Source organism: Halichoerus grypus, chromosome 3 (assembly GCF_964656455.1).
Source record: "Halichoerus grypus chromosome 3, mHalGry1.hap1.1, whole genome shotgun sequence".
NCBI lineage: Eukaryota > Metazoa > Chordata > Mammalia > Carnivora > Phocidae > Halichoerus > Halichoerus grypus.
Window position 1 is genome coordinate 28,855,186 of NC_135714.1, and position 13,002 is coordinate 28,868,187.

Below are 13,002 nucleotides of genomic sequence, written 5' to 3' on the forward strand. Positions count from 1 at the left end.
TAAATTTTAACTTGCTAAATGACAGGCATCTATTTTTTCCTTGACCTAATTTGTAGCATAGATTTGTACCCTGAGTAATCACAACTGTCACTGGTGAAACTAAATTTGAGAGAGACTTTTGGATCCTCTTATCTTCATTCAAATAGGAGTGATATTTATAAGACACAATTATTGTTTCACTGTTATAAAATAGGATATCTTTTTTCTTAACCTAAGAGACACAGTTAAATAGTTGGCAAGGCTACTGTTGAAGGTATTCTTTTAATTTAATAAATCACCAACTTGCCCTCTCAGGTTTTGTGGCCTTCTCTCAAATAAAATATATATTTTAGGGAAGTTTCATACAATCTAAGTATTTGTATCACTCTTTCCCAATATACAACCAAGCTAGGATCTTAAATGATTATTTGCATACATTATTTCTATATTTTAATTTTATGGTAAAACTGAAAACTGAAAAAAAAAATAGACATTCAAACTACTTTTAGTAAGTGTGGAGAATTTTTCAGGAAGAGTGTGACTGAACTTTTCTAGGCCATTTTCAATCTGGATAGATACAATATTGTAATCTTATTGATTTAGCATATTTGAGTAAAGTCATCCACTCATTTATCAGATAGATAACAATTTAAGCCATGTCCACATAAAGAAATTAAACGATGATTGCTTATATTAAAGGGATGGTAAAACTTCAGGAAAGGTAACAGGGAAGAACCAAAACAATGGTTATACTATTCCATTCTTCCATTCTTTATTACATCGTACATGGTATCTTATTTTGTTGAGAAACATTCAGGTTGATATGAACAAAATAGAAAAATAAAATTTGTGAATAATCTATTTTTGCTATTGAAATTTGTTTTAAAATCACCAAAAAATATCCTAGTACATACAAGTGAAGAAGTCAGATACCCTTGTATTTTCAGGATCTTCTTTATGTCAATAAATGTTTAAATAAGGGTCTCATATGAAGATGTGACTATAAAAGATATAAAGCAATTCAACTCCAGGAAAAAAATGTAAATACATAAAAATATAAGTAGGCAAACAAGGCATCACATGCTAGATAACAAATGAATTAGTTGTTATGCCTCACGAGTCCTGAATTCTACCAGTCTCCATTTCTGTTACCATGTATTTCCAGGCCTTTTTTGTATTTAATATCTTTTGCATTTAACTCCCTTCTTCACAAAACTGTCAGATCTTCTATTTTGTTTTACATTTCATCTGGCTCACTGTTGTATCTATAGAGACTAATCACATGCATTGATTGAATAATCAATGTGTAGGGAGACATCAATTCAGGAGTGACAGTTGGGAAAGTTAGAACAAATATTAGAGGCACAACAGTTTATTTATTTCAAAAAGAAGGGGGTGGAAGAGCAGAGATGGCAGAATAGTAGGAGAACCCTAGGCTAGCTTTTTCCCTCAAGCACAGCTAGATAAATATCAAATCATTCCGAATACCCCAAAAATCAATCTGAGGACTGACAGAACAAACTGCACAACTAGAGGGAGAGAAGAGGCCACATTGTGGAAGGTAGGAGGTGTGTAAATGTGGTTTGGGAGAGAAATGGGTTGGAGGTGCTATGGAGGGGAGGGAGTCCTGATCACTGAAAGAGAGAGAGATTGGAGCACACAGGGGATCACACAAGGAAAACACGTCCCCAAAGCCATTGACTGGGAAAATGAAAGGGCTGATTTTCATGAGGATCCCCTGGGACGCACTGAGAGAGACAATTCTCTCTTCTTGGAGTGCATCTGGGAGAGGTGGCATTGCCTCTCCAGGGATAAAAGAACCAGCAGGCACCATTAGCCTCCCCTTTCCCTCATCACAGGTGCAGAGATACCTGCTGAGGGTGACTAACCTGGACACTGGATCCTTGCTGTGCTTTACTCCAAAACCTATGTCCCTATGCTTTGATGCTATGGAACAAACCTACATCATTCTGAGCACAGCCAGACACTCCCCCAGAGGACTTGTGTGGGTCCCTGCCACACCAGGTCCCTAAAGTTTGGAGTTTTAAAACTCAGCTTGGCCTACCTGGAATAGAACATGGGTGCACTGGGCCACCAGGTGGGCAGGCGGCCTGGACACAGACAGGGTGAAGGCAGGGATCTGAAGTAAGCTTGGGACAGAAGAAGGGAGATTGTTTGCTCTTCGGGGAGGGCTTCCTGGACAGCAGCAGGCACAAACTCCCCACTCTGAAGATGAGGGAAAGGGCTGGCACATTTCTCTCCCCTGCCCATCAGCATTAACCTAACTTCAGTAAACAGCACAGCACCAACAGTGGTGGCCTAAGCAACTTACACCAAGCTCTATTCCCCCGTGCTTTGCTGGTACTGCTTTTCTCAGGCAAGCATGCCTAAAAACCAGAGCAGCAGACTCCTCCCCAAAAGGCCATCACAAACCCCCCATTTGCACTGAGTCTCTTGACCATAAAATTCTGCAGAGCTTTAGCTCTAGTTGAAACAGCATTAGGTATCTTTTAACAAGCAGACCAGGGCAAACCTACTTAAAACTCACCATACTCTGGCCAAGGTCCGAACACTCCCAACTGCAGACAAGGGGAAACTCTGCAAAGGACTGACCTGAGGGAAGGAGCAGCCAAAACACAGCAGCAGAGTGCATGCAGAATACGCTAGAGACACTTCCTGAAGCACCAGGCCCTGGACAGTATATGGCCTCTTCTTCATAAAGCCATTACACTCAGGAGCAGGAAACATAACAGGCTTTCCTAATACACAAAAGAAGACAGAGATCTAGACAAAATACCAAGACGGAAGAATTCATCCCAAAAGAAAGAACAAGAAAAGGTCACGGCCAGGGATCTAATTCAAACAGATATAAGTGATATGCCTGATCCAGAATCTAAAGCAAGAATCATATGTATACTAGCTGGGCTTGAGAAAAGCATAGAATACACCACAGAGTCCCTACTTCAGACATAAAAGACCTAAAAACTAGTCAGACTGAAATGAAAAATGCAATAACTAAGATTTGAAACTGACTGCATGTAATGACAAGAATGGAAGACACAGAGGAATAAATAAGTGATATTGAAGATAAAATTATGGAAAATAATGGAGCTGAAAAAAGAAGGAAAGAAAAGTACTGCATGTAATGACAAGGATGGAAGACACAGAGGAATGAATAAGTAATATTGAAGATAAAATTATGGAAAATAATGAAGCTGAAAAGAAGAAAGAAAGGTATTGGATCACAAATGTAGACTTAGGGAACTCAGTGACTCCATAAAGGGTAACAACATTCCTATCGTAGGAGTCCCAGAAGAAGAGAGAGAAAAGGGGATGGAGGTTTATTTGAGAAAATTACAGCTGAAAACTTCCCTAATCTGGGGAAGGAAATAGACATCCAATTCCAGGAGGGACAGAGAACTCCCATCAAAATCAACAGAAACAGGCTAACACAAAGACATATCTTAGTTAAATTTGCAAAATATAGAGATAAAGAAAAAAATCCAAAAAGCAGCAAGACAAAAGAAATCCCTAACTTGAAAGGGAAGAAAAATAAGGTCAGCAGCAGCTCTTTCCACAGAAATTTGGCAGGCAAGAAGTGAGTGGCATAGTATATTCAATGTGCTGAAAGGGAAAAATATGCAGCCAAGAATACTTTATCCAGCAAGGCTATCAGTCAGAATAGAAGAGATGAAGATTTTCCTAGACAAGCAAAAACTAAAGGAGTTCATGACTACTAAACTGTCCCTACAAGAAATATTAAAGGGGACTCTTTGAGTGTGAAAGTAAGACCAAAAGTGACAAAGACTAGAAAGGGACAGAGAAAATCTCCAAAAACAATGAAAAAATGAGTAATAAAATGGCACTAAATTCATATCTATCAATAATTACTCTGGATGTAAATGGACTGAATGCTCCAGTCAAAAGTCATAGGATGTGTGGATAAAAAAAGAAAAAAACAAGACCTATCTATACACTGCCTATAAGAGACTCATTTTAGACCTAAAGACACCTGTAGATTGAAAGTGAGGGGATGGAGAAATATTTATCATGGAAAAGGATGTAAAAAGAAAGCCAGAATAGCAATACTTATACCAGGCAAACTACATTTTAAACCAAAAACTGTAAAAAAGAGATGAAGACAGGCACTACATCATAATAAAGGGGTCTATCCAACAAGAAAATCTAACACTTGTAAATATTTATGCCCCCAACTTGGGACCACCAAATTTATAAAACAGTTAATAACAAACATAAAGGAACTCATGGATAATAATACAATAAAGATTTTTTTCACTCCACTTACATCAATGGACAGATCATCTAAGCAGAAAATCAACAAGGAAACAATGGCTTTGAAAGATACACTGGACCAAATGAACTTAACATATATATTCAGAACATTTCATCCTAAATCAGCAGAATACACATTGTTTTCATGTGCAAATGGGACATTCTCCATAATATATCATGTTCTAGGTCACAAATCAGGCCTCAACAAGCACAAAAAGATTGATCATACCATGCATATTTTCAGATCACAACACTGTGAAACTTGAAGTCAACCACAAGAAAAAAAATTGGAAAAACACGAAAGTTAAAGAACATCCTACTAAAGCACAAATGGGTCAACCAGAAAATTAAAGAAGAGATGAAAAAAATTCATGGAAACAAATGAAAATGAAAACATGAGAGTCCAAAACTTTTGGGATGCAGCAAAAGCAGTCATAAGAGAGAAGTATATAGGAATACAGGCTTACCTCAAGAAGTAAGAAAAAACTCAAATATGTAACTTAACCTTAAGCTTAAAGGAGCTAGAGAAAGAACAAGTGAAGCCTAAAGCCAGCAGAAGAAGAGAAATAATAAAGATTAGAGCAGAAATAAATGATATAGAAACAACAACAGGGGCACCTGGGTGACTCAGTCGGTTAAGCGTCTGCCTTTGGCTCAGGTTATGATCCCAGGGATCTGGGATCAAGCCCTACATCGGGGTCTCTGCTCAGCAAGGAGTCTGGTTCTTCCTCCGTCTGCACCTCCCCTTCCCATTCGTGCTCTCTCTCTCTCTCACTATCCCTCTCTCAAATAAATAAATAAATATCTTTAAAAAAAGGAAAGAAAGAAACAACAATAACAACAACAACAACAAAATAGAACAGATCAATGAAACCAGGAGCTGCTTCTTTGAAAGAATAAAATTGATAAAACCCTGGCCAGACTTATCAAAATGAAAGGAGAAAAGACCCAAATACATAAACATCACTCATCATCAGGGAAATAAAAATCAAAACTACAAGGAGAGGGGCGCCTGGGTGGCTCAGTCGTTAAGCGTCTGCCTTCGGCTCAGGTCATGATCCCAGGGTCCTGGGATCGAGCCCCGCATCGGGCTCCCTGCTCCGCGGGAAGCCTGCTTCTCTCTCTCCCACTCCCCCTGCTTGTGTTCCCTCTCTCGCTGTGTCTCTCTGTCAAATAAATAAATAAAATCTTTAAAAAAAAAAAAAAAAAACTACAAGGAGATATCATGTCACTCCGGTCAGAGTGGCTAAAATTAACACAGGAAACAACAGGTGTTGGTGAAGATGTGGAGAAAAGGGAACACTCTTACACTGTTGGTGGGAATGCAAACTTGTGCAGTCACTCTGGAAAACAGTCTGGAGGTTCCTCAAAAAGTTAAAAATAGAGCTACCCTATGATCCAGCAATGGCACTACTAGGTATATACCCAAAGGATATAAATATACTGATTGGAAGGGACACATGCACCCCTATGTTTATAGCAGCATTATCAACAATAGCCAAATTATGGAAAGAGCCCAAACGTCCATTGACTGATGAATGGATAAAGAAGAGGTGGTACACATGGAATACAATGGAATATTACTCATCCATCAAAAAGAATGAAATCTTGCCATTTGCAATGACGTAGATGGAGCTAGAGGGTATTATGGTAAGCAAAAGAAGTCAGTCAGAGAAAGACAAATACCATATGATTTCACTTATATGTGGAGTTTCAGAAAGCAAACATATGTACATAGGGGGGAATAAAAAGAGAGAGAGAGGCAAACCAGGAAACAGAGTCTTTAGAGAACACCGAAGGTTGTTGGAGGAAAGTTGGGCGGGGGATGGGTTAAATGGGTGACGAACACTGGGTGTTATGTGTAAGTGATGAATCACTAAATTCTACTCTTGAAAACTAATGTTATGCTGTATGTTAACTATTTAACTAGTTAATTTGAAATTTGAAACTAAGAACAAAAACAAAAACAAAAGAAAAGATATGGAACACATTAGAGCCCCCTGAAGCATCTGTGTGGAGACTGGGATGACATGTGGAAGAATAGCAAATAGACCAGACCGGTTAATGGTGAGATTCACATGTGGATTACCAGGAGATAAACCAGAAATGACTTATAAACCAATATAGGTCACTGTGAATGCATGCTTTGGGGTTTGGATCAGATCCAGCAACAGTAAAAATATGAATAGGAAAAATGAATCTGAGACAAAAATTACACTATTTCCAACATTTTGAAATGTCCTAATAAAGATACCTTTCTAATAAAAGTATTTAAATTTGAATTATATTCTAAGTAAACAAATTGAGAGTGCACTGATTTGTTATGACTGAGTTTATGATGGAGCTAGTTTTTGTTTACTTCTTGTTTGTTTTTTCTTTTTTTTTTTTTTTTAAATCTAACGTCCTGGCTAATATCCTATTTAGATTTGCTTATACAGCTAACTACCACTGTGCCTAACTTCTAGAATAGGGAATTAGCCTGGCTAATTTAACCACCAGGATGCTAGTGTAATCCTGTTGCTGTATTCCTGATAATTAATCTGTAAGCAGCTGCATTGTCCGATATCCAATATACAGCACAAGGAAAATGATCATTTGTACATTGTTAGTTTGGTGGACTAAATGAAGGAGCACTTTTTTTTTTTATTAATAGCTGCACTTTTCATAAATTTTATGAGTTAATAGGGTTCAATTAATGTTGCCAAGTGGTGTGCTTCATACATATGTCTCTGGGGTTTTGTGAAGTTGGGAAGAATGTATAATGAATGGTTGAGCAGTTATATTGGTACCCTAGTAATTAGAGAACGAGTAATTAATGTGCATCTGTGTTAGGCTCCTGGGTACTGTCAACGACCCTGTAGTGTGCAAAAAAGAGAAATTATGAGCTTGGCAGGGGAATACAGCTTTTCTCTTTTTCTTAAATTTTAGATCTACATCTGTGTTTAATTAGAAGAAGAAATGAATTCCCATTAACACCATTAGGCAACATGCTATGATTGGTTAAAGCCTACATGGACTGTGAAACTGATCTAGAAAGCTCAGGGGATTACAATGGGACTTTTTAATCTCAGAAGGACTTTATTTTTGAATAAAAATAAGATGGTGAATAGTCCACACCTGGCTGTCTGTAAAATACCTTCTGCTCTTCACTTTCGGCCACTTACTAAAATGATGAGTAATCTAAACAAAAGTCTACTAAGTAAAAATGACTTACCACGCCCACAAAAGGATTTTTTTTTTTTTCCCCATAAGGGGTGAGATGCAATCCCATCACTTTGTGATAGTCTCTGTATGCAAAAAATGTCACAAATATTAATGGCGATATTACATAGTTTGCTGAAAGATAATAGTCATGGATGTCACAGATGACTAGTTATGCTGATGCTTTAGTTTCCAGAGAGATTCAAATTAAATTGCTTTTATCTCCTGAAGCAGAGTAACATTTCATATTCCGCATGATAATGAAATGTATCCTTAGGGCAACCAAGATGTCTGTACTTTTAAAATGAAACAGGCATGATTTAATTAGTATGCAAGAACATAGGCCTAGATTTTAAGAGAAAGATGACTCTCCTGAGTGTTCTTGTTCAGTGGCCCTCTAAAATTTTGCTTTTTGGGAGCACTACTGAATGGCTGTATTTGTAATTAAACATTGCCTTTACTTAAAGTTTTGGTAGTATTCTGCCAAATATTCCATTGAGATATTAATTGAAATGACAATGTTCATTCGTTCATATATAATTATGGTAGAAACTTGTTATGCACTATTGGCTATAAAGTTGGAATTTTGAGAGAAAAAGCTCAGTATTGGACATCAACAAACAAATTATATAAGCAGGTTAATGATAGTGGATAATTTCACCCACAGGAATGTTCAGTATTTGCATTTAGATGTTAGCTCTAAAGCAGGACACAAAATTGTTACTTTCTATTTAAAAATATAATGTTTAAGGAATAGCTATCATAAATTTTAATCATTTTCCAAAAATTTTTATTAAAGTAAAATAATATACTGGATCAAATGTACAGTACAAATTGTTAAGATAATTTAAAATCAAAATCTCCTATTTTCTTCTTGCTCTAATATTTAATTAGTCACTTAAGATTTGAAAAGGATTCCTTTTAAAAAGTTGAAATATTGAAATGATAGTTTCATTTTAGTTTTCTGTATTATGTCAGTATTACACTTAGAAATTGCCCCTCTGCTTACTATGTAATATGACCTCAATTAAATCACTTAGGTTCTATCATTTTCCTTTCTTATCTTGAAATAGTGAAAATAATAATGTCTCTATCACAATGGTCATCAAATGTGAAATGAGAATAAATATGCATGATGAAGGTGATGATGATAATGAAGAAAATGATGACAGCTAGAGTTGGTAAAGTTTATTACATGGTAGATATCTTAAGAAGTAGAGGGGGTGCCTGGGTGGCTCAGTCGGTTAAGTGTCTGCCTTCAGCTCAGGTCATGATCTCAGGGTCCTAATGATGTCGGAGAGCTAGGCTCTTGTCTCACAGATTTGAAGAATGAATCTCGTGGACAAAAGAGAGAGAGTAAAGCGATAGAAGTTTATTAAGCAAGGATACTGAAAAAAAGCTCTCAGGAATGAGAGGGGCCCCAACAGGGTTGCCACTGAGGGCTTTCAGGGATGGTCTTTCATAGAAAACTAACCACGGAACTTAAATCTTTTTAACATCTCTATCGATAACACCATTGAGTAAGGACTAGTGTAACACCTACAATGGCTTACTTCCTTTTTAGGGTCTGGTAATTCTTGGTTGGTCACAAGTAGCTGTTATAACAAGACCCCAGCTCTGACACCTAGAACAGGATAGTCTGGTTTGTTCCCTTATCTCTGGTTTCCTTTTCTCTCCCACATTTTTTAAATTTTGTGAGCCTGATCCCATTGCTCCCTACTTATCTCTCCCTACCCAGCCCCACCTGTCCCTTTCTCACTGAGATAGAGCCCCACATCAGGCTCTCTGCTCACTGGGGAGTTGGCCTCTGCCTCTCCCTCTGAGCCTCCTCCCTGCTTGTGCTCTCTCTCTCTCTCTATTTCTGTCTCAAATAAATAAAATCTTTAAGAAAAAAAAAGTGAAGTAGACTGGAGATGGCCTTCAATTCTTTGCTACCCTTCCTTTTGCCAGTTGGAATTGAATTCACTACTGCTTAGATGTGTCCTGGCCTTTGTAACTTCTTTGACCAATGAAATACAACGAAAGTGGAGTTCTGGGACTACTGAGGTAGGACCCTAAGAAACTTACAGCCTCCATAAAGCATCTTGGAAGGACACCCACTCTCAAGATGTTCCCTCCTGAAGTCCATCTGCCCTTCCCATGCTGCATGGAGAAGCTATACATAGTAACTCTGTTCAGAAGTCCCAAATATGCGGGGCGCCTGGGTGGCTCAGTCGTTAAGCATCTGCCTTCAGCTCAGGTCATTATCCCAGAGTCCTGGGATCGAGCCCCACATCAGGCTCCCTGCTCGACAGGAAGCCTGCTGCTCCCTCTCCCATTCCCCCTGCTTGTGTTCCCTCTCTCACTGTGTCTCTTTCTGTCAAATAAATAAAATCTTCAAAAAAATTAAAAAAAAAAAAGAAGTCCCAAATATGCCTCAGGTTATAGTGAGCAGCAACTGTCCACCTTGTGTGTGGCCATTTTCATGTCCAGCCCAGCTAAGCTCTTACACAACTGCAGCCCCAAGTAATATTTGACTATCCCCACATGAGTGACTCTACTTGAAACCTTCCAGTTGAGCCTCTTCACTATATAGGACATCAAGAGATAGGAATGAATTGTCATTTTTTTTTTTTTAAAGATTTTATTTATTTATTTGAGAGAGAGAGAGCTCATGAGAGGGGGGAGGGTCAGAGGGAGAAGCAGACTCCCTGTTGAGCAGGGAGCCCGATGTGGGACTCGATCCCGGGACTCCAGGATCATGACCTGAGCCGAAGGCAGTCGCTTAACCACCTGAGCCACCCAGGCGCCCATGAATTGTCATTTTAAGATTTATACAGCAAGGGCTAACTGGAACAACAGAAATATTATTAGTTAAGCATTTTATTACACCATTTGCTTATTATGAAATCTAGGGTTCATTAAGTCCAGTAACTTGCCTCAGGTTACACAGTAAAAAGAATATAACAACGATAGCAACAACAACAACAACAATAATAATTGTTAGCATTTAATATATGTCAGACAATGTTCAATGCATTTCACATATTTTTTATTGGAGTATAGTTGCCACACAATGTTACATTAATTTCAGGTGTAAAACATAGTGATTTGACAACTCTATATATTATGCTATGCTCACTGCAAGTGTAGCTACTGTCTCTCACCACGCAACCCTATTACAGTACCATTGACTATATTCTCTATGCTGTGCCTTTTATCCCTGTGACTTACTTATTCCCTAATTGAAAGACTGCATCTCCCACTCCCCTTCACCCTTGCATTTTGCATATTTTAACTCGCTCAATCCCCATATGGTTAGCTTTCTGGCTATTATCAACTGCTTCATTTTCTAAATAAGGAAATTGAGATGCAGAAAAATTAAGTAATTTGGCCAGGAAATGATAGAACTAGAATATCAGATTAGTGTGAAAAGCTCTCTACCACTATAGTATTGTGTCCCTTTGTTTTTTTCATAGTGTTGTATCTTAAATAGTTGATCTTGGATTTAAACCCGTATGTGCTTGATCTTAAACCCCAATAAACACTATGTTTATATCTTGGTTTCCTTATGTCTCACACACCTTGTAGGACTATAGTCCAAGTCAGCTAATCTGGCTGAACCCTGTATAGGTCTGACACTTCAGTTTGAACCACTATCTGGGTTTTGTTCATTTTATGTTTCCTCCATGAAGTTGTAAGATACGCAAACATAAAAACTATCTCTCACTTGCTCACCTTTAAATCTCCAATGCCTAACAAACTGCCTGGCACTAGCAAGGTTTTGTTCTCAACAAGAATTTTTGGAATAAATGACCACAGAGAGAGCTTGGCTACCTTAAGAGATGTTGAAAATATGAATATTGAGCCATCCTTTTTAGGGTCGACCCTAGAGCCAGATCAGCTTTTCCAATCTCTACCCTGAAAACCTTTTATTCCTCCTTTTCTCCTTCTCCATGGCAATTCTAAACAAGAAAGCCCAGAGAAGGAAAGCATTACTGTATTATTATTATGTAATAAAACAATCAATTCTCATAATAATAATATACTAAAATTTTTACTTGATGATGACAATGATCCATGGCTATCAGAGGCAGTTTGAGTTATTTTTTGTATACTGATAAAATTAATAATGAACCACAATTATCACACAAATGGCTCAAGGAGACAAGTCTTCATCAGTTCAGGTACACGCAATACTGACACTGTCTTTCAAAAAAGAAATTTTGGATATATGCATTTTGTATTGAAAACAGGAAAAGGGGTTGCTTTACCATCAAATAACAATCCTCTTCATTATCAGACTATCATAATTTTAATCATCATAACTTTCTTCATTCCTTTCCATCTAAGATATTTAAAGCTATATAAGTTGAAAGAAGAACTACTCCCACCAAACAAAACAAAGGTAAAATGTTCTAAGCAAACATGAAATTGTAGGCTGGTTTTGAGTTGGTGAAGTCAGAGCTCCAGCAGCCAAGGACTGCCAGTTCAATGTTGTTCTCTTGAGTCCATGGAAACAGTGTCTTCTTGCTCTGTTTTAACTCTGAAATTATGACACAAAATTTTAAAAGGCCCAGACAAATTATAATTCAAAAATTATAATCAAATAAAATAAGTTAATAATAAAATTAATAATTCTGTGCACTTGCTTTGTATCATGGGATGTATAAGTTAATGATAAAATAATAAAATAAAATAATAAGATCATTATAACTGCATTATTCTGAAATTTGGTGTAATAAAGTCCAGCATGTTAATGAAATTACAAATTTTCTTTCTTTCTTTTCTTTTTTTTTTTGACAATACTTTTTGGATGAGAAAAGTCATCACAAGCTCTGAATCTGCTTTGCTATTGCTAGGGCAAAATTTGTGAATTTTACAGAAATCAAAGTGTTGTGTGTGTGTGTGTGTGTGAGATAAATCAGGAGGGTAAAACACAGTGAACAGTTCTAAAAGAACGTAATTGTGCCAAAAGATTCTTATTAAGGTTTATTTTCAATGAGTTTTAAAATGCCTAACCAGAATGACATAGAAGCAAAAGTAATTCGTAAAGTATATCTTCAGAGAAAACCCCATAACTATTGAAAGGATATGCTTTTGTTAATATATTATTGAATTTCCATTTTAGAACAACTTAGTTACCATATTTTACACGTTTACTTAAAAATAGTTGCTTCTCTCAGGAATATATTTTAATTTATTTTTATTCACAAGGAAGTTTTTCTTCATTATTTCAAATAATGTGAAAGACCTCAACTAGATTTTATATTCATTAAAGAGAGCATAGGTTTTAAAAGTCTGAGATAGACCAATTTGAAAAAATTAACTACAAGGGAAATTTCATGCCAGCTATCACATTTTAATTTAGTACTTGGCTATGTTGCCAGAAATAATATAGTCAAAGAGAAATGTCTAATGAAGGCAATAGGAAGTCAAAAAAGGCTTCCACTGAATTAGTTCGGGTTTTCTATGCAGTGTCTGCCAGTGGCTTAGTAAAGAAACAAAATTTCGACTATATCAGAAGGCTTGAGATCTTTTCACCTACCT